Source organism: Dama dama, chromosome X (genome assembly GCF_033118175.1).
Source record: "Dama dama isolate Ldn47 chromosome X, ASM3311817v1, whole genome shotgun sequence".
NCBI classification, from domain to species: Eukaryota; Metazoa; Chordata; class Mammalia; order Artiodactyla; family Cervidae; genus Dama; species Dama dama.
The window spans coordinates 141,271,159-141,293,970 of record NC_083714.1 but is presented as its reverse complement, the minus strand read 5'-3'; positions in this window follow the sequence as shown (position 1 = coordinate 141,293,970).

Here is a 22,812-nt window from a genome sequence, read left to right as displayed (position 1 = left end):
TGCCTAAAAAGAATTTCTTTCATAATCACTAATGCCAACATACGCATCTGTTTCTCCTTCCCATCACCACTTGTGCTTCCCAGTCTCGCACTAATGGCTTCAAAGGACTGTAGTAGGATTAGAGATTGAATTGATGTACTGGGCTCTGTTGTTAAGTCTAAGAATCTGCTAGAGTTCATTTTAACTTGTTGATTGATCAACCATTTGTAAAATCCCTAAATTTTCCATTGATTTCTAGGATGAGATTTACACAATTTGATATTTATTCCCACACACACTCACTCTTACACTCAATCCCTTAGTCCATGTGGGACACATTGGCTACAGTTTCAAGGAGGAGCTCATAAGAGTTATATTACCTAGCAGTCCTCTGAGTGATGTTTACTAGATTTATTTTTTCTTTCTGTTTTTTAAAAATGTCATTCTGTGCACTCAGAATTCAAAACATCAGTAGTAGTATGGCATGCTCTCTCTCAGTACCTAAATCCAGGAGAAAAGGTGGAGGAGAGTTGTATCAAGCCCAGTCATGGGATGAAAAAACTCTGGTCTCGTAAGAGAAAGACATTTCCTTTGCCATACATTATTTATGGGATAATGAAGTATAATTTAGAAATTGTAATTTGTTTTTTACCTCATTCTCTTGTGAGTGTGGTTAGTGTGACTTCTTAGAGCTCTGCATAAGCCCTGGATATCGTTTTGAGCAGAATTCCTCAGACCTCCATGACAACATGCTGCTTTTCCCAAAGAAATACTTTTGACTAGGTTCCCAGGTACTTCCTTCCAATGGGGTGCTTGCTAGGCATACGGATAGCCTCAGTCATTCATCTACTCCCTGAACGGAAGTCTCATCCACTCTCTCTGCTCCATCCAAGTGCATTTGACCCACAGTCAGAAGAGGCTGTGGAAGCAGCTTAAGGAAAGTCGCTCGCTGACAGGCTACACCAAGATTCTACCTGAAACTTGGCCAGCAACTCTAATTACCAGACCACACTAGACAGTTGGGGCAATTTTAAGGAAGAAAAATAAGCACTGTAGCAATATTTTCTTTGAAACTCAATCAACTCGGAGCTCCACGTGAGGAGAAAATGTACAATGAAATGTACTCGGAGACCTGCTTTCCCTCACAGCTGGTCACAGGTCATTGTAATCAGATGGGACCTTAGCAGTGGCCTTCGAGGCACCCTTACTGTGTCCATAACATCACACGTTTTTTGAACAGTGGGTTGTTCTTAAGCTTGTATTTAATGTTATACATCCAAGATGAATTAAAGCTATAGCGGCCCCATTTTTGTGAATCCATTTCTAATGAAGACCCACAGAGCAGTCACTTCTCAGCCTACAGCTGACACACCACAATGCATCTGGCACTCTTCTTTCCCAGGCTTGAAAGTTGCTGATTGAAAGAGAAAAGAGAAGCCTGGCAGAGTCAGCTCGCTCCTCATCACTGTCACCCGGTGTGTCACCCGGTGCAGATGGGAGCTTGCAAAAGGTGCTTCTCTTAGCAGGAGGCATCACAATGTTTCAGGTGTGCGTGCGTGCGTGCGTGTGTGTGTGTGTGTGTGTGTGTGTGTGTGTGTGTGTGTGTATGGGAAGTTGGCTTGAAGTCGCGATGCTCGCAGAAGTGCAGCGGGTGCTGGCAGAGGTTCAGGCAGGCAGTGAAATGTAAGCTAGCCTGTAATACAAGCTCCTGGGAATGCAGAGGATGCCTGGCCATTAGGCATTCTCCTCGTGTTTCACATAAACGCATCCTGTTCTCAGAGCGGATGAGCAGCGCGTTTTGCACTGGCTCATTCAAATTGAATGTTGGTAAAAGGAGAGTCCTGAGCAAACACAACAGTCTGGCATCTCTGGAGGCAGGAGCAAGGTTAAGCTGTCGACCGTGTTCTCTATTGTTTATTGGAGGTTTATTTGCTAGCCCCCTGCACACCCCAGGCAAGTTACAAACAGGCTCGGTTTAGTACGCCCGATGCCTGCACCACTCAGGGACCCAGCCAGCTTTGCCCAGGCTTTTCCGGGCCGTAAAGTTCAAGGCTTCCTCCGTGGCTTCACCAGTTGTCCCTGAGCGTGGCATGGATCACGTTTTGCTGGAAGAGAAAGCTCCTCTGGGGAGGCAGTTTGTCCCTTTCGCTTTTGTTGTTTCTCAAGGCGGCAGCTTTAACATTGTCACAGCAAGGGTGAGGAGAGCGAGCCTGTAGAGAGCTTTTGGCAACATGCTTTTTCCATTAGTTTCCACGGGAGCGGAGCAACCCCAGCAGCGGCGCGCGCTTGCTCCCTGGTCATGTGCTGTGAGGAATAAAGCCTCGTAGGGCAGTGAACCTGAACTTGGCCCGTTCATCCATACTGCATTGAGTGATTGCATGCAGTGGAGTCAAATGCCACTTGGGGGTGAAGAGCACGCATCGTCTTGCATTCCTGCTGGATAGAGTAGGAAGGACCGCTGACAGAATCTGGGAATTTAAAGGTAAAGCGTGCAATGTGTGCTGTGTGGAGGAGGCACGTGTGGGCCGAGGGGAGATTGCCTGGGGAAACAGGGGGTTATGTTTCACTTTCTTTTAAATGATAGATTCCTCGGGTTTTCTTGGCCAGTGGGTCAGAAGAAGGGGAGAGATTTCTCCTTGCTGCTGAGAGAAGTTACTTTTATACACGAGGATGAGTTTTCTCATCCCCAAGTACTCAGAGCTGTCCAGGACTTCTGGCCCCAAAGCAGAGTGTTCTCAGGCACTCCTCATGGAAAGAAAAGTTCTGATCCCAGAAACTGATGGCGTACACACACCCTTTACTGTCTCTATTTTCTTTCCGGTGAAATCTCATCTTGAACATTCATTTGGTGTTTTGAAGTACTGGTTCTGTTTGTTTTCCCAAAATCTAACAGGAAAGGGTTTTCAGTGCTACAAAAAACCTGAGAAATGAAACATTCCCCTTAGGTTCCTTTCTAAAAGCTTATGTTCTTACTGTCATCTCTTTGGGGAGAATCTTCATGAGAGGGTGAAGTTCTCAGTTAGAACATGTCATCTGCCTAATGAAATTTAAGGCCATCTTTTGTAAATCATTGTTCCATGTGTTGGCTTTCTGATAAAAACTCTCTGAAGCAAGCAGTGTCTCTTGGCAGTGTGTGTTCTCTGCAAGTTATTGATGAATTTTGCGACTGGAAACTTAACTCTTGTCTCCTAAATCTCCTGTCCGGGTGTCGAGCTCTTTTACAAGCAGCATTAAAAATAGAAGGATAGATTTTTAATTAAATTAGGTATTGTATTTGTCCTCAGGGAGCTGAGATGCAGTTAGTGGGCACGTGGACAATGTGAGTCCGTTGTTTCTAATAGACTGTTCATATAACTCACAATTTTATATTAAATCTACTGCTCTTTAGACCTCTGGGGCTGTTTTCTTTTATCACCCTATACAACTGAATATTTCTTTTAGTTAGCAGTCAAATAAATACATGTGACAATTTGTGATATATATAATATGCCTATTATGTAGTCATTATATATATACCAGTATTATTAATTGCTATATACACATATGTATGTGTATGCATCCGTATATACATTTACACACATGTGTACATATCTTGCAGAAGATTTGTTCAAAAAGATAGATTGGGAGCAATGCAGTTTGTCAGCAGCAGTGTTGCTAAGACTTAGAATAGACTAAAGCATACTTGGCACAGAAATATGGGTTCTCATAAAGAAGAGCCATGCCCTAGCAGGCATCACGCAGTGGCACTGTGCTTCAACAACAAGCTGGTGATTACTGGGGACTCATCATGGCATGGCATGTAGCTCATTGTTCCCGTGCCAAAAACTGTGCATCTGATCTGAGCATGAGAGAATGGGAACAAGGGCAAAGATTTAGAGGAAGGGATGCAAAACCTTTGGGGACAATTGGTATCAAACGTAGTAGCTTCTAATAAGAGTCCATGCCGCCACAGGGAGCAACTCCTCTTTTTGCCTTGATAAGGAAAGCAATTTTGATTGTTGGCAGACTCGTCATTTTTAACCGATAAAAGTATGTTTACCATTTTTTTGGTTTACCTGTTTAACTTCTTTAAGAGGTACCAATTAGGTTTTTCCAAGAAATACTTTTCTGGTGAGTTTCTTAAAAGTCTTAAGTATTCCATATAATTCTATGAAATATTTTCTAGTAAAATATCCAAGTAAATAGCAGATATGTTGCAAAAGGTAAGTTCTGAATTTGCAGAAAGACAGGTTTGATTGATGATTACAGTAGTTATAAAACGGCAAACTAGAAAAATATCACATACAGGGATTCAAACTAGTTTTCCTTTATTTTCCATTGAAATTGAAATTTTATTATCTTAATACCTTTAGTTAGCATGTGTGCAGCTCTGTAACAATAGAAATTAGGGGAAATAAGCAGGGCCTATATTCCAGAATGTTTCCACTAATTTGGATGAGCAGTTGAGTTTTCGTTGTGTGGAGTTTTTTGCTAGAACTATACCAAGCATCTGGTCTGTTGAAGAAAGGTGTCCAAAATCCCACGGGTGCCGAATGGTGCCGCAGTCATTTCTTTGAGGGTCCAACCTGGCCTGTCTCGTTAAAGCCGACAAGCAGAGTCCATGGTACTGGGAGCTAGGGATGTCTGTGCTTGATTTATTTCCTAGACTGAACTGTCAAAGCAACTGTGATATCTTGTGTTTACAGAGCAGCCTTTTGTGAAGAGCTCGGAGTGTTTGGGGGACATTATCTAATTATCAGAACACCACAGGGAAATAGAGAGCTCATGCTATCTCCAATTTACAGTTGAGATGACAGGGCGACAAAGGTAAAGCAATCTACCCAAGATGATTCCGAAAAACACTGATGCATAACTAAGAAAGGAGCCAAGATGAGCTCCGTGGATGAGTCTGGGGACTTCTGCCTCTAAAGTCCCCACTACTTTACCAGCTGGCTCGCAGTGTGTCCCGTGGGGTCCTCAGCCCGAGAGGTGCCTGTTCTAACTGAACTTCACGGACCCCATCCCAACAGCATGTGGTTATGGGATTCCGTGACCTGTCCATCATCTGCAATTATCAACTGGAGTGAAAGCAATGAAGGATGTGCCTATGGGCCGCAAAACTGGGGTCTCAGAATTAGCCAATGTCACTAGAGGTCTCTACCACCAGTGTGGAAAGCCGCAGGACATATGACTTCTCCCATGTTTAGACTTGAAAAGCTTTGACCCTCTCCAGAAGCCAACTGAGAGAGAGTTGGAATGCCTTCTCTCCCTTGATGTAGGAACCATGAAAGTGTCAGCCAGGAAATATATTTCCTTTGAGGTTCTAGCTCTTAGACAGGCTAAGTTTGCTCAAAGTTGAATAAAAATTATTAAGGAATTTAGAAGAATATTGTCACACACTCATGAGACTCTGCCCTACTCAATTGGTTGTTGTTCAGTCACACAGTCACGTCCAACTCCTTGTGACCCCATGGACTGCAGCGTGCCAGGCTTCCCTGTCCTTCACTATCTACCAGAGTTTGCTCAAGTTCATGTCCATTGAGTCGGTGATGCCATCCAACCATCTCATCCTTTACTCAGGTACATGCTTGTTTTGGAAAAAATTGTATCCAAGTTACAAAAGAAGAAAATTTTCAGATTGAAAATGTACTTTTGATACAGAAATCCAGAGGTTGCCTCTGGGCAGATGGTTTTTGGGAGGAATGTCTGCAAAATGGAGTAACTATACCAGGGGACTAGATGAAATCATCCTTAAGAAGGTCTTTGCCCTTGGCCTGGCACCCAGTGGTGCTCTTACATACTGGGTCTGAATTTGAATGAGTGAGGGAACCAAGCTGAAAGGGAGGCAGCCTGCAAACAGAGCTCCTGAAGGCTTTCAGCGAAGGACCAGAGACCAAAGAACTAAAGAAGGGCAAGACGACCCAAACAGATGTGGTTAGGACAGAAGCAAGAAGGCTGGCACCCCCTTGGCAAAGCTGCTGTGATGCAAGAAAATTCCTGACACCAGAACATACAGATTCTTGATTGGTTGGCTTTAAAGGATGCAAGAAATTCTACAAGAGGCACTTGGGGGAATAGAGAAGGGCTCTCATTTCCTGTGAGTTGCCCTGGTGGCGCAGACGGTAAAGAATCTGCCTGCAACACGGGAGACCCAGGTTCGATCCCTGGATCAGGAAGATCCCCTGGAGAAGAGAAGGGAATGGCAACCAACTCTGGTATTCTTGCCTGGGGAATCCCATGGACAGAGGAACCTGAAGAGCTACAATTCATGGTGTTGCAAAGAGTCAAACACGACTGAGCGACTAACACTTTCACTCTTTTCCTGTAGTCACAGGTACTGAGTCAAGTAGCTCACACCTAACCAGGGGCATAAGAAAGAAAGAGGGGCTGACTCACAAATAGAGGACAGAGATCTGAAGGACCAGCCCAGAAGGGACTGGTGAAGCTGGGAGGATTCGTGAGTGGGGGAGGCTCGGAGGGGACTGTTGAAGGCTTTAGTCTCAAGGACCCAGTGTGGACTATGCACAGCCGGGGAGGCTGGGTGCTTTTCTCACCGAACCCACCCAGTAGAGGCTAGCCTCCCCACCCCCAAATCATTGTTCACCTAACAAAAGCCGCATTTTGTGCTGGTGTTGCTTAAATGCTCTGGTCCCTAGTCCTCTGTCAGTCTGTCCTTGGGACTGATCCCTGGGGGATGTGAGGCATGATTCGTCCTCATCTGGTTTTAAAGTTACAGCGCTCCCTAGCGCTCCCCTAGCGCTCCCTTCCCTGCATCAGAGGCACTGTCCACCATGTGAGATGCTTTAGGCTTCCACTGTGCATGAAACAATGAATCAAAGGCTTCATCCGGGTCACAAAGATCTTTCTTGCTCACTGCCTTCTCCTCAGAGCCTTTCACAGTGCCATTCCCATCATAGGAAATACTAATTAGATGAATGACCTGCTCCTAACTCATTTGTTTATAACCCCTTCTGGAATTTTCTCACCTGACTTGTATTGCTTGTATTCTGTGCTTCAGAACAAGATTTTAAACCTTTGAGAGTGATGAATTGTGTCATACTAATGCTAATATTTAAAAACTCTCAGTGAATAGGATAGCACCTTGAACTTGTAGACATACTTAATATTAAGAAAATTGAACTTATACCAAAAAATGGGGCAAGTTGCTAGGCTTAAAATTTTATTGTCAGACTCATCAAGGACATAGCACATAGAAAATTCTCAGACAATAAAAGAATATGTTGAAATCAGTGCTTCTCAAACTAGGATGATTTTGCCACCTCCTCCCCAGGATATACTTGGAAGCATCTGGAGGTATCTTTGTTGTCACATTGGTGTGGTTGGGGTGGAATAAAATGGATAAAAGCTAGGGACGTGGGTAAACCTCCTACAGTGTTCAGGGCAGCCCCCGACAGAGTCACAAAAAGGTCCCAAATGTCAGTAGTGCTGAGGTGAAGAAACCCTGATGTGAAACAAAACCCTTATCACATTGTTATAGAACAGATTTTATTATTTGTCTTTATTTTCCATTAAGCTCTGTGCTTCTGGGTGGCGGTGGTTTGTCTTTCTCAGGCTTGTGTCCTCCAGGGTCAGCACAATGCCTGGCATATATTGCCTTTTAATAAATGGCCACCAGATTGATGAATGAAGAAATAGTAATGATGCCAAAAATGGTGCCCCGGTGTCCTCTTTGGAACAACATTATAATTAGAAACCGCATTTCTAATAAGGCCCAAACATGAAATAATCAATAGGGTCAATGTCAGGCTGTAAAAGCAGAGACACAACAACCTTAAGAAGGCCACTGGACCCCACATCATGGAATATTAGCCCCAAAGGGAACCCTCTTAAATTCCTCTTCGACCCTGTTAAATTCCAGGTGAAGACATGGAATTAAAGGGAGGTAAATTAAAGGGATTCGTCTAAAGTCTCCCGAGTAAATGGCAGAACCAGGAGTAGAGTGATTTCCGACTGTGTATTTTCCTCCAGCTCAGCTGTCCCCATTTTATCTGCTGGACATAAAGTGGCACAGAAGATTGCTCATGATGATTCCTTGAGGCTCCACCCCAATGTAGTATTGACTGTCACACAGAGAAATAGTATCTTTACAGTATTGTAGAATTTGACCCAACACTAATATTCAGGGCACCACCATCATTAATATAAAGTATAAATAATGGGCTGAGAGGGCTAGAGAATATCTCAGTAACCTTCTGCTACAGCCCTGGAGATTCTGGAGAGAAACGAGCTGGTGGGGGTGTGGTGTTCAGAGATCAGGAGCTTTATTGAGCCTCACAGAGAGGGGTGCTGGAACTGTCCAGTCTGTGCTCATCTTCACTAGAGGAATGTTGCTCAAATTGGAATATTACTTTCAAAGGATGTTATAGGAAAATGGGGTTACTTGGTTGGATCAATTTAGAAAATGCAAGGGGAAACAAAAATAAGCAGATTTGCCAAAGGACATGGCAGTTTTTCCTGTATAGTACAACTCTCCAAGAGGGAGCTATAATCCACGGCTCCCTGAAAATTTATTTATTAGGAGGTCACTTCTATTATCCACCAGTATTCCTCTGAATATAGTTTGGGAAATGTTCTACTGCTTCTTCCAGGCTATTTAGCTGATAGGTAGCCAGACTGCATAGGTTTCAGGGGGAATATTAGGTAGACTTTTTGATGGCCTATGTTCCCCGCCCCCTCAAGTCTTCGATAAAGCTATTCCAGGAGTTTGAATGGGTATATCCTGTTTCTCATGATAAATTTTCCGATTGCAAGTCACGGTTTCAGAGTCCTTCCTGTGGCCAGTCTTGCATAAATAGGTACTGAAGCATCCAAGAGCAGAAAGACGTGGCTCAAAGTCCAAGGATGTTGCCTTGGCAAGTCAGCTAACAGGTTATTGGTTATCAATGAAATCAAATGTAACAGTATTCTGTGCAAAATTTCAATGTGATCAGAGGAGACAATAAGGCTAGTTAGGTTAAAGAACATACTGAGACATTTTATGTCTTCTATTAGTCTATACGGTGCAACCTCAGACAACTCGGAGTAGAGAGGCCAGTTCACTTTCTGACCTGCTGCCTGATTTTAAGAATACAGACCTTATTTTGTAATACCAAGGACCTCAGTCAGTCCTTCAATTACTTGTCTAATTATCCTGAGGTCAGTATTTAAATTGACTTGAATTTTGAATAAAAGTATGCCCTACTGGAAAGGAATACCAACACTAATTTGCCCTTTACATGCTGCGTCTTACAGAGAAGTAGAATGAATTTTAAAAATGCATATGTCAAAAATGTGTTTCCCACAGTGCCTTTGGTAAATTTTAAGGAAAACATATGAACCTATATTAACAACAATGAAAAACAACGAGAACCAAAGAACTTCTAAGAGTAATTTTGATTGGCATTGAGCCAAACGATAGATTAAAAATACAAACATTTACCTACGAGAAAAGTAGTCCAAAGAGAAGGATGGACTGTTGTTTGGAAGAGCTATACAAGGAGTTTAAAATGGTGCCTGGTTTTTCTCCCTAGTTTTCTCTGAATGTGTAAACCAAGGCCTTTCAGACCAGTCCATTGACTATCCTCTCAGAAACTGAGAAAGTAAACAGGTAAACACACACATGTAGGACGCTTTGCTTTCCATGAGCTTTGAGGACACTCCCCTCTTGCTGCTCTTTGTTAAACGTCTTGCCTTGCAGGTCCACTGGCATCACACATTCCTTAGAAAACCACTTGAAGAACACTGGTATTCACCTCATGATTGGAAACAAATTCCTCCACACTGAAGCCACGTTTTCAGCCTTAGATCTTATAACATCTGGAAGAGGATCCACACAGCTGAAACTGCCATCAAATTGAATAACCCTCTCAAATGAAGTACAAAGCAACAGCCCATTCCTGTGAGAAGTATGTGAGGCAGTAAAGCTTGGGAGAGTTGGCACCCAAATATAGACTACATGGTTCACTCTGACCAAAAGGAGGGAAAGTGATGACTAGCCAAGAATGAACCTGTGTGGATGGATTGAGCTGGGGGTGGGTGGCTTTTTCTAATTCTTGGGGCTCTGCCTTATGTTTGATAAATGGGCTTCTCAAATTATTCTGGGGTCTACCTAACCCTCTCGGGGCTGGCTGAGGCTTGATCAGTAGGTATCCCCTTCACCTGTTCAGTTTGATTTGAGGAAATAAAATGAACCTGAATGAATTACCTGCTTCTTTGTTTTACCTGTTGGCGGTGTGTTCAGTTGCAAAGTCGTAGCTGACTCTTTGCGACCCTATGAACTACGGCACACCAGGCTTCCCTGTCCTTCACTATCAAACTCATGTCCATTGAGTTGGTGATGGCCATGTTTTACCTGTAACCAACTCATCATCTTCGTGTGAAAATGCCTCCGCCATTTTTGTATGTTTGCCTAATATGTCAAGAGTCTACAAAGGGGCCTGCAGTGGACAGTCAAAGAAAGAGATTCAGCTCAAAGGCCAAAGGCATTTCATCAAGAGTAGTAAATGGACATGGTGAGAAATGGTCATCAGAAAAGGAAGTTATAATGAAGAGCTATGGCTGTTCTTATGTGGGAGGCTTTCCCTAAAGGTCATCATGGACAATTTGGGTTTTGTACTAATTGCCAATTTCAGAAGAAAAACATTTCCTTAACATTCAGTACTTACAATAGGAATGAATCAAAACATACACTTATTGGCAAGCACGACATAAAGGAAAGCTTTTTAATTTTATTGAAGGCTATTTCTCCTTACTGTATTTAGTTTTAACTATACGTTCATGGGGTGTGCCATTCTTTTAATTACAGGTTAAGACTCACAAACAACAGGGAAACCATCTTTCCTTTGTCTCAATGTGAGAGGAATGTCTAATGATATCAGCAAGCATTTTAGTAACAAAATTTGCAAATGAAATCTTGATAAATATTTTTTTCCTGTTTCAAATACCATGAACACCCCTGGGGGCTCAGGTACATTAAACATAGGTTAATACCATTTCAGGCAAACATGGTGATTAAAGGCTGTTCATTTCTATTTTATGTCCTTAAATCTAAGCCTCTAGGAAATTCTAAGACAGATTAAATAATGTGAAAACAGTCAGCTAAAAGATGCACAAAGGAGCATGAAGCTTATTGATTAGAAAGTGAAATGAGTCTCACTCAGAGGCAGGAAGCTTGTGGAAGGAAAGTTATGTCTATGAAGATAGCTTTTTAATAAGGTGTCATGATTGAAGAGACAAGTTTAAATCAGGTAAATAAGAAAAACATAATTAAAATGAATTAATCATGGAGTAACATCTTGTTGAAAATCCCTCTTGTTTGAGATTTAACACAAATTATATTAATAATGTGACTCTAATTGATGTACTTGTCTCGTTTCAGAAACTTCTGTTTTTTTTCTTATAATTCATGACTCTGTGGGCTAGGTGAACAGTACTATGTGATATAAAAGTCTCTAAGCTCATTAAGTACTTTCCCTCCTTTTTCTCCTCTTCCCTTCTTCCTCATGCACCCAATAGATTTGTCAAATATGTCTGACAGCCAGTGTTTGTGTCCATCAGTGGTGTAACCACCTATTGGTCACCTCAGTTACCCTTGTGACTATTCTCTCCTTCCTAGCTTTCTGTTACCTCTAGAGAATTGGTCCCCAACCTTTTTGGCACCAGGGACCAGTTTCGTGGAAGATGGCTTTTCTACAGACCTGGATGGGAGGGATGATTTTGGGATTAAAATAAATTACATTCATTGTGCACTTTATTTCTAATCTTATGCTGCTGTTGATCTTACAGGGGTATTGGTCCACAGTCTGGAGGTTGGGGACTCCTGCTCTAGAGTCTAGAACTCTCTGCTCACACTCCCCATAAGTAGTATTTTGAACAATGAAATTGATTGCCACCAAGGAGAGTTCATCATTTGGTGTCCTGTGGCTACTGGGCATGACTGTGCCAAGACTGAACCCCAGATTCATCTTGCTCCATCAGAGGAGTTAATAGAATTGTTACTACAGAAGTCAGATTGAAAATGGAGTCATAGTTTACTAGCTTTGGTGGCTGTAGTTTCCAGTCTTTCTGGAGTTTTCTAGTGCAGTTAACTTAAGTACCAGGCTACAATATTAAACTTCAGCTTTGTGGTAGAGTAATAAAGTTATGTAGGGAATCAACAGTAGGGTACCAAAACCCAGGGCCATCGCTGTTTTATTTTTTCACTCTGAGGACAGAACTTACCAATGGCATGAAGGGGAGACTGTGATCTTTAAAAAGAAAAAAGAGAAAAGAGAGGACAATTCCATGAAATATGAATTAAGTAATTTATAAATATTCAAGAGATGAAGTTTTTCTCTTTACTTGGTCATGATCCCTTTTTACCTTTGTGTAGATTTCTCCAAAGGTCCAGTTTATACCAAATTTTGTTTGCGAGATGATCGTTTCTGTTGTTCAGGGTTTAATCTGCATCATTTATGCTCTCTAGAATGTCTGATATACCTAGATATTGCAACAAATATGTTAACTTTAAAAGCCTTTTGTCCATCACCCTAGAATTGCAAAATGGTTCATGGGACTGAATCCTTAGGAGTCACCCTTGGAACCTCCTCATTTCAGAGAAGCTTGGAAATTGGTACCCCTGAAATTACAATACTTTGCTCACAGCTATATTGCTTGGGAGTGATGAACCCAATGCTGAGCTGTATTGCTTGTGGTGTTTATCATCTTTTTCTGTATCTGCAGTTTGAATCACTCAAGTTACATTAATTTTTGAGGGACCAAGAACAAAGTCTTCTATATCTTTTAAAAATTCTCTCTTCTTTGCTGCCTTCTCACTCATTTAAAATTTCAATGCCATGGCTCAAGATGTGCTTTAAAATGTAATCAAGAGAGTGTTGGTGGAAATCATCTATTAAATTCATTCCTTATTATGTCTCAAAGACTTTACTGTGGATCAAAGTTTTGCAGATCAGCATGGGAAAGAAGTATCAGTACCTCATAGAATCAGTCAGTCCTTTGGAACAGAAGGCCTAAACAAATGCTCAGTCCAAACCCCTATCTTCAAGCGAGACCCTCTGGTGCTTAACATCATAAACTTCTCACAGAATGCTTCTTAAGAGAAAAGTTTCCACTCCCTTCAGTACAGAGAATTCTCAAAAGAGAATGGTATCTTGCTTCTAATCAAACCACCTCTTTATTCACATCATTAAAATGGGGATGAGGATATGAGAATAACACAGTCAGACTCCTGACATTGTCGAGAGAGAGAAAGAGCTTCTCCAGGAGTGACATCCTGTACAGTAGTTATGGCTACTGTAGATATCTATGAAACACGTGTCCACAATATGATGAACCATCCTTGCAGAACTCGTCCAGGTTCTGTGATGACTGGAAGCAAATCAGGAAAGGATCTTTCCAGTTAGCACCTAAGTTTACCCATGCTCCCTGGCACTGTTGTCTTGCTGTGCTGCTTACTCAGAATCACAGCATCTTAAAGCCAGAAAAGTCTTTAGAATTCATCTACTGTCTGGTCCTCACTTTCAGAAATGAGGAAAGTGAGGAACAAATAGGGAAAGAGACTTGCTAGCTGGTGGAGAGCTTCCTGGGAAGCAGTAATCCTCTGCACCAGGGCCCTGTACTCTTTGGCATCACCCTGCGAGGTGCTTGAAATCTGTAGCTTGAGCATCCTAGATGAGTTTATCTTTATCCTCAGGGATAAGGAGCATCGGGGTAGAGCAAGACCACAGGTAGTGAAGTGAAGTGAGAGTCACTCAGTCATGTCAGACTCTTTGCAACCTGTGGATTACATAGTCCATGGAATTTTCCAGGCCAGAATTCTGGAGTGGGTCCCCTTTCCATTCTCCAGGGGATCTTCCCAACCCAGGGATCAAACCCAGGTCTCCCGCATTGCCAGCGGATTCTTTACCAGCTGAGCCACAAGGGAAGCCCAAGAATACTGGAGTGGGTAGCCTAGTAGAGAACCACAGTAACCAAACTTCTGGCTGAGACGAGGATTGCCTTGAAGCTTGGTGCATCCTGAGCACTGCTTTGTAGAGCATTGACCCAGAATGGCATAGCTGTGTGCCAGGCAGGGTCTTAGGAGACTCCAGGCCAGCCCTGTCTGATGAAGCTTTCTCTGAGGGTGGAGATCGGTGGTGACTGCCACATGTGGATATTGAGTGCTCAAAATCAATAGAGCTGTGCAACTGAGCAACTCAAGCTTTCGTTTTGTTTTACTTTAATTAATCAAAACTCAAGGAACCACATGTGACTACTGGTTGCCATCTTGGACACACTCCTTTCCTTCCTCTTTCTATGAATTTTGAACTCATGTCTAAGTGTCTGTGTTATTTTCTACTTCCCATATCCTGGAGGTAAAACCATTCAATGTAATCACAGGTAAAGATTCCAACTTGGTATATACACTTAACTTCTTTTTTTAAGTTAACAAGCTTCATGACTAAGAGGTGAACAGGATGCACTAGTGATCTGAAGGCAGAGACTACAAATTCAATTTGAAGCTATCTTCTCTGTCAATCAGTCTGTGCCTTGGTTTCCCTAGTTTTTGAGGAGAAATAAAGAATCACTAGTAGACCTGCTAGATTTCGCAAATAAAAATCAAGAATGGATAGCATGTTTATCTGAAGTTCAAATTTAACTGGGTGTCCTGTATTTTTTTCTGGCAACCCTATGAATCTGTATTTTTCAAACATCAATTCTCTCTTTTTATTTCTTTCTGTTGCTTCAAGAGATAGAAAGGTAAAAACTGGAAAACATTCTCAGACCACTTTGCAGCATCTTTTTGTCCATGAGAGTTTCCATTTTCTTGACCAAAGAAGTAATTTTTCAAAAAACATGATTAATCTAAATTAAGATAGGCTTGGCCTATCTTGCCTTCTGGTCTGGAAAACAATAAGTAGATATTGAAGTGAAGAGGCCCGTTTTAAAATAACCAAACTATTGGTCTGTTTTTCTTTTTAAAGCAAGAGTGTTTTTTGTTGTTTTTAGAAGAAACAGCAACTAGCTTTTCGGGAAAATTATAGAAGTTGACATTGCCCTTTGACTAACGTCTGTCTCTGAGAAGACTGGAAATTTGCACATACTTTTTTCTCAGGGAATCCATTTGTCAAGAGAACATTTTCACCCCTGAGGGAATGCAAGGCAATAAAATATTTCCCTACAGATCTACCAGACACATTTTTAAAGATCAGAGCTTTTAAACAAAATCATACACACTTGACTATTTATGCCAGATGGGGAACTTGTAGCCATTCTGTGAACCTGTAAGTGAATTCACTGTATGTGTGTGATGATAAGACTAGGCCATAGTCTTGATTTGGAAATGTCATGACTTACCCATTTTGCCATCACTGACTGATGGCTGTCGGAACTTATAATCACACAGTGGAATCCTAGAATTTCAGGGTGAGAAAGTACGATAAATCTCCATGTTTAACCTGAGAGATGAGGGCTTTTTAAATGAGTCTTTAAGGTGCCGAGACAGAATGGTAGTTCCTTTTCAAGACCAAACTGACAAATACAGTTTGTTTTACCCTCCACCCTGTGACCCTTTTTCCTCTTGCATAATCTTTTCCCTTCTCTGTTAAGTATTGCATTTCAAAACCAGATTAAAAATCTAGTTCCTAATAAATGTTTTTAAGAGGTATTGTTGATTGCAAACCTTTCTGAGGAAGTGCTGTAGCTTTCTTGTTCTCCTGCTCAGAGCTGAAGAATTATACTGTGGACAGACACTGGGTGTCAGTAATCCTCTGTCTCTCAGGCTCTCCTTTCTCTTCCTTCCTCCCTCCCTGTCTTCCTCCTCTTCTTCCTTCCTCTGCCAATGCAGTTAAAAAGTCCTTTGTTTTATTCATCAAGTATTACATGGAAGAGCCTGGATGAGTTGCAGTGCATTTGACGTTTTCACCCCTGTGTTTGGATCTATTTGTGTTCTCACTCAAAATGCTGATCTGTGGCAGATACACAGGGCAGAATAGTGCTTTATAAAGATTCAGGTGGGTGATGTTGCACACAGATTTTATATTGTTTCACAATTGCTGAGGTAAAGATGACTGAAATGTTGGGGCAGGTCGTGCGCTTCCAGCATATTTGTAGGTTGACGTTTCCAGGATTCAAAAGAAGTCTACGCCCAGCTAGCCACTTCTGAAGCATGAAATTCCCTACTTGTTTGGCTGTGTTGACATTTTTAACTAACAGCCATCTGTTGGTGTCGGTGTTGGGCACTGACCAATAACAATTATAGCCTCCAACTGCTAGTTTAAGGCATCATATAGTGAGTTAAGCTCTACTGACAAGTGCACCAGTAGATTAATTAGTCCTAGGAGGCTTTTCTGGAAAACAGGGAAGTTGTAGGGTATAAGACATGTAGGTCTCCACCCATACCTTCCCAGAGGGCTGGCTGGGGAATGAATAGAACTTCCTTTGTGGATATAAAAGCTGTTAACTTGGCCCCTTACATGTGTGGATTTTTTCCTGCAGAAGTAGTGATATGATACGTTTTAATTATAAACTAGCTAGGTTTTCAAAAAATTAGTGGACAAACTTGTGTCCAGTTACTCATTTAATAAAGAATGTATTTGATAAATTTTAAATGATCAAGTGGATGTCATTAATAAGTGTTTCATTCACAATATCTGGAATATATCAATTTTCATCCATCTAATCTTTGACATTATTTCCCTTGGGACTTAAGGCTCTGGAGTCCTTTTTATATATTTTATAAAAATATGTTTTATATATTTATATATATTGACATATAATTACTGTACAATGTTATATAAGTTACAAGTGTATAATACAGTGATTCACAATTTTTAAAGGTTATACTCCATTTATACTTATTATGAAATAATGGCTATTTTCTCTGCATTGTAAAGTATATCTTTTTAGCTTATTTTATACATAGTAGTTTGTACCTCTTAATCCTGTTCTCCACATCTTGTTCCTCTTCTCTCCCCACTAGTTTTTTCTGTAGATCTGTGAGTCTGTTGCCTTTTTGTTATATTGACTAGTTTCTGTCTTTTTTTAGATTCCACATATAAGTGACATCATATAGTATTTGTCCTTCCCTGACTTATTTCACTTAGCATCGTACTGTCCAAGTTCATTTATATTGTTGCAAATGATAAAACATCATTCCTTTTTTATGACTGAGTAGTATTCCACTGTGTGTGTGTGTGTGTGTGTGTGTGTGTGTGTGTGTGTGTGTGTGTGTGTGTGTGTATGTCTTTATACATTCATCTATTGATGGACACTTAGGTCAGTTTCATATCTTGGCTATTGTAAATAATGCTTCTATGAACCTTGGGTTGCATGTATCAGGAATGAAATTGCTGGGTTGTATGGTGCTTCTTTTTGTATTATTTTTCTTAAGAAACTGCCATACTGTCTATTTGGTTCACTGGTTCATACTTAGTACTTTGACTGGGTCCCAGGACTGAGTAGGTTTTATATAGATGTGGATTTATATGTAACTGAAGGTATGGATGTGGTTGGGATGTAGAAATAGAGATACAGATACATTTGTAGATATCATATATGTAAAGGCATCTTTCTAGTTTCTCAAGGCCACAAAATGTGAAAACAGTATGGACATGGATACTTTCTGCCAAATATTTATGCTGCAGCATTCATTCTGCTTTGACTGCGTGTTCTCTGGTGTATTCTTTACATTTCATATTGCTGGCCCACATCACTTTCTCAAGCACTTATCTGAAAGGTGTGCTCTGGCAAAATAGACTTGCAGGGAACTCACTATAAATATTTACATTCGCTTCTGATTCCTCAGAAGAGGAAAGTGACTCAGTCACATGGAGTGACTCATACTCCATTGGTTAATAAACTTTTTTTGAGAGGGCTGCATGGTACTGCCCCCAATATTGAGGTGAAATGAGTCCATGTATGATAATTAGTAACATTAACCTTCAATGACATTTTTCAAAAGTAAGTTGAACCATCTGCTTCTTCGTATTTGTCATATTTAATTTACCAGGATGGTTTTTTGATTAGAAAGTGGGCAACCACTGTATCCTTTTGGGAAATCTGCCTAAAGCAGAGAGATGACGCCAACTGGCAGAGTGCAAAGTCTAAAATTATTGGAGGAGTATTAATTCTAATCAGTCCCCCCTTGGATGTCAGTGCATATTTGAATATAGCAGGCATCATGACATACGTGAATCAGGTTCATTCGGTTTAAAGGAAAAGGACATTAACTGTCATCTCATGATTATAAAATGTGACTTTGATAGCATTCCTTTCTTGAATTTTCTACCGTTATGCTTGAAATTATTAGTACCCTTTCAACCCAGGATAGATGCCAAACTGCCACTTTAACTTATATGACTTTTATGCCCTTTCAATTTGGTTTCCAGTTTGGTTATTAAAGGAGTTTGGGCCAAGTATCAAGATCACAAAAGAGTTTCATTTTGTTTCATTAGAGTTCATTGTGTTACTGTTTCTGCTTTAAGAGTTTAAAGTCATGAAAGATTTTGTAATGATACTGATTTGAAGAGAACACTTGGAACTACAGTTATGATCCAAAATGAAAAGAAACACGTATGCAAAACTCAGAAACTAAAATTCTCATAATTTCAATTTTAACAAGCCTCAGAGAAAGGGTTAATTCTTCTATTTTTGTTAGAAGAATATAATTAAATTGCACATCCCTTAGTTTAAGCCAGACCTTAGCTGAAGAAAGCCTGTCATTAGATGGAAATTTATTGTTCAAGTTCCATTTTCATTTATTTTTTCTCTGTAAAAGTTGGACAACTTGTCAGTTGTATAGGATGTCCTTCTATCTTGGTGAGTCTTCTAAAGCAAGTTAAATCTCAATCTGTCTGTCTTTCTGTCTCTTTGTCCCTCCGTGTAGAATATAATTCTCCATCTATGTAAATAAAATTGTTTATGCGGACGCTGCTTATATCCGTGGCTTCTGGCAGGTTGAGTGAGGACAGTCTGAGGACAGTTGCTTCTAAGAGTTTTTGGCTTCTGTTGCTCCCCGTTTCTGCTCCTCACCATGTTCCAGATTTTCCTTGTTATTCTTATCCCCCAGCAGTCTCCCTGTCTTTGGAAGGACCAAATGTGCCAGAGATAAATGTAGAAACATGAAAAAAGGAGTAAATATCTAACATAAGTTGGATATGTTAGTTAAATTGGGACAGAGGATGATTAAAGAATATTGGTTTTACACAGCAGTCAATTGGCCTCTAGATATATAACCATACAGATATTCTTTAGATACCATAATGACTTCTGTGATACCGTTATAAATCTGAGGTCTGATGGCTACAATGTTTAGATTCTTCTATTCCACAAACAGTGTATTTGTGAAGTAGTGCCAAGTGATGCTTGTTAATTTATTTACAGAGTATTAGATGAGGTGCTGTGGGAGATAAATGTGAATCAGAGCTGTTGTCCACGAGTTACCTTCGAGCAAGGGGGGAGGTGGTCACAGATGCCCATTTTTACTGGAAGGGCAAATTGGGCTTCAGATAGGCAGACCCTTGCAGGGAGGCGCTGCAGCCTTCCTGGTTCACTGCCGGCTGGGGGCCCTGCCCCTGGCTCCCTGGCCTGTGCTGGGGAAATTGAAGGTCAGACTTCTCAGGTGGCCAAAAGGAAGAAGAGGAGGGGGAGGTGGGCGGGGCAGCCAGCGGTTTGCCAGTGAGACACCTGTCTTTGGCCAAAAGGGCCTAGTGCCACCCTTCACTAATTCTGGCTCTCTCTAACAAAGTCAGTGTTTCTCCAACCTTTCCTCCTGCCCCATCCTAAGAACGTCGATAGAGTGGTCAGGACAGAAATCTCTGTGAAAATGCCTCTCCGGTGAGATCTGACTAATAATCGAGGGAAGAAATGTTCCACAAAGAGGGGATCGAAGTCCGAAGAGCCTAAGGCAGGAATAAGCTTCACATGTTCCAGAAACAAAACACCCTGCTTGTAAGATCCAGAGGATTTCCTCATCTTATTAAATTGTACGAGGGCAGACCCTCAGGCCAAACCTCTCAGAGGCTTCCTTGCTTTCTCTCTCCCCCTCGCCTCTCCCGCTACATCCTTTCCATGAACAAGATTCTGGAATAGGCTCCTTTGATTTAATCAGTACCACTGGTAACCAGGGCCCACCATCATCATTCTCTTGGCTGACTTTAGCTGCTTCTTCATGGCCCTTCACGCTGCAGCTCTTCCCTGTTTCACTCCATTTTTTATGGACCAGCCAGAAGGGTCTTTCAAAAAACACAAGTCAGATCATGGGCCTGCCCCTGCTGGTACTACACCAATGTCTTCCCACGCCTGAGAATCAACTCTCAAATCGTCTGCTCAGCCTGCATGGCTGACCTGACCTGGCCCCTGCCTACCTTCCATGCCGCCTTTGCAACCACTCTCCCCACCCCACTTCACTTCTGGCACAAGAGCCTCTTTATTTTGCAAGTTTCTTCCTACCTCAGACTTACTGCGCTCTCTCCCTTCTTCTCCCAATGCCTTTTCCTTCAGGCCTCGTTACTCAGAGCTCCTGGAAAATGCCACAGTGTCCTGGCCACTCAGTCTGAGGTCAGTCCCTCTTCCTGTTCAATCGACTCTATCCTGCCTCTCCCGTTTTTGGTTTCCCAGTGTCTTTGAGCACCTTAGCCATTCTCACTTATGGTTTGCCCGTTTGTCACCTCACCTGCTCTCTCCGCTCACGATCCTAAGGATGGAATTTCCCTGAGAGCCATACAGGTCTTGTTGGTCCCTGTCTCCCTTAGCAGCTCAGACAGGACCTGAGTGCTCAGTGAATACGCACCGAATCCCTGAGTAACACGGAATTAGCAGCAGTATGGAAACAGCACAGCTGTCATTCTGAATGGACCCTTTCTGCTCTCCCCTGGCCATTCATTGGCCTTGACCTTCTGGGAGGTTCAAACTTGCTCCTGATTCCTGTCTTGAACTGTGTTCTTCCCTTCCGCTGGCCCCGTTTGGGTCTATATTTCTCTTGTGAGTTTGATGTTAGTGACCCAGGAAGCATTCACCAGCCTCAGACCTCAACACTGTTTGTGTCGTTGGTGTGGCCAAGCGTGAACTTATTTAGATCATTCATTTTGAATATTTGGCAACATATGCAAGGGTGTGGAGATATGCCCATCCCATCACCCTGTCACATGGATTTAGTGATCATGACAGTTTTGCCACATCTGCACTGTATTTGGAGAAAGTATCTTAAAACAAATCATAGAAATCATGATTATATAGCATAAATACTTTCACTTGAAATTGTATTACACATACAAAACAGCATGCTCATACCTATGCAGATTAACAATGCCTTCAAAGCACGTAATACTCACTCCACATTCAAACTATCGCAATCGTCCCCAACATAACTGTCCAAACAAGGAGTCAAAATCACTCCACATTCAAACTATCGCAATCGTCCCCAACATAACTGTCCAAACAAGGAGTCAAAATGGCCCACATTTCTAGTATCTCTTTTATTCTAGGCTAGTTAGCTGTCTTTTCATTAATGCCAATGACTTGTGAAGGAGTCAGGTCCTGTGAAATGTTTCAACCTTCTGGATTTGACTTGCTTTGTCGTAGTTTTAAATTTTTCTTTTATCACCTATAATTTGTTATTGGAAGTTACAGTCAAAGGTCTGAGTGTAGTCCAAGGTGAAGTAGATGAGCATGTGAATAGCTGAATCTAATAAAAGAGTGAAATAAATGTTCTAAGAGAACAAGGGGAGCCCATAGAAGGATGGAAGAAGTCAGAGAAAAGTTTCCCTAGAGAGTGTCATTGGAGCCATCCTTGAATTTTGAACAGGTTTTGATTGGCATAAAGGCACTATTAATCTCTAGTCAAATTGCTGCAAAGTCCTGTCGCCTTCATTAATGTGAAATCAGGAGTGTAATGAAGACTTAAAACCTGTGCCCGGGAGCTGTTGTTTATTTGCACATTGTCAATTATCTTACTCTTCTGGAATTAATGTATGAGTGACTAAAGGCAAATGAATAATTAAATTAAATTGTTATTTCAGGTTTTTGTTGTTGTTGTTGTTTAGGACCTGCATATAAAAATCTGAGGAAAAAAAAAAAAAGAACTGAGATAAAAATCTGAGGCACACTATAGAGACAATGGGGCAGTTTTATATACGAGACCAGAATCCCTGCTTTCAATATCATCTCCCTAATGTCACTGGTTCTTTATTTATTTTTGAAAGGTGGAGTGGGGTGACATTCTGTGTAGTGATGAGGAGAGTAGAAATTCATCATAGCATGATGGAAGTATGAAAATATGGTTTGTCTTTGACTATGCTACTGGTTCTCAACCAGGGGCAGTTTTGCTCCTCAGGGAACATTTTGCAATGTCCAGAGATCTTTTGTCATAGTTGAAGGAGGAGGCAATATTGGCAGCTAGTGGATAAGGGCCACAGAGACTCTTCAACATTGTACAATAACACAGGGCAGCCCCCACAGCAAAGAATTATCTTTGGTCCTTAATGTCAATAGCATCCAGGCTGAGAAACCCTAGATGATGCTAATATATTCAGACACACCCCGGTTTTCAGGAAAATTTATGACTTGTATTTCAAGGAGTACTTATATAATCATCCCCATAGGTCAAATTTTTAATAATCTCTGAAGTCCCAGTGATATCTTTTAACAGAGTAGAGGGCAGTGGCATTAACATGAAAATCTAAAAATTGGCTTTGAGATACTAGAGGGAAAAAACAACTCAAATTACAGGAAGACCTGTTCTTAATTTAAAAAAAAAAAAGAATCCCCTCTTGCCGTTGCGGTAATAGAGCTCTCTAGGTCTCTCTCCCCTACACAGCTGCGTGGACTAATATCTGCTTTCAGGGAAGATCTGCTGAACCCAGTGCAGTCAATACAGGC